The following is an 806-nucleotide window of genomic DNA, read 5'->3' on the forward strand; positions in this document are numbered from 1 at the left end:
AAGAAGGTTGCACCATATTTTCAGTTTCAGTAGAATGGTTTAGATGATCACCTTCAATTTCCAATGTGTTACCGAAATTGCAAGCTTGATGGGTGATTGTTTCGTTTCCCACACAGAGTGTGAGTTCACCTGTGCCAACATCAATAATTGTTTTAGAAGTTGCTAAAAAGGGCCTTCCTAGAATTAAAGGAGTGTTGCTATCCTCCTCTATGTCTATAACAATGAAGTCAACATGAAATATAAATTTATCGATTTTAACTAGCACATCTTCAATAATACCCTTAGGGAATCTTATAGTTTTATCTGCTAACTGAATGCTCATCCTAGTCTGTTTGGGTTTCCCGAGACCTAGTTGCTTAAACATTTTGTAAGGCATGACGTTGATACTAGCCCCTAAATCAGCTAATACATTATTAAAATCTAAACTACCAATTAAGTAAGGAATCGTAAAACTCCATGGATCTTTTAATTTGTTTGGTAGCTTATTTTGTAGAATAGCTAAGCACACTACATTTAGCTCCACATGTGACACCTCGTCCAACTTTCACTTATTTGCTAAAAGCTTCTTTGAAAATTTCATTGCGTTTGGCATCAGCAATAGAGCTTCAATAAATGGTAAGTTAATATGTAATTTTTTAAGAGTTTAAGGAATTTACCAAATTGTTCATCTGAGCGGTCTTTCTTTGTCACGTTAGGGTATGGCACACGAGGTTTATATTCGACATTCACTGATTTGTTTTTATTATTACCTACCTCACCTTGACCTTTGCTTACCACAGTTTCTTGCCTTGGTTCTGTTTCAGGCT

The sequence above is a fragment of the Gossypium arboreum genome, chromosome 6 (assembly GCF_025698485.1).
Source record: "Gossypium arboreum isolate Shixiya-1 chromosome 6, ASM2569848v2, whole genome shotgun sequence".
NCBI lineage: Eukaryota > Viridiplantae > Streptophyta > Magnoliopsida > Malvales > Malvaceae > Gossypium > Gossypium arboreum.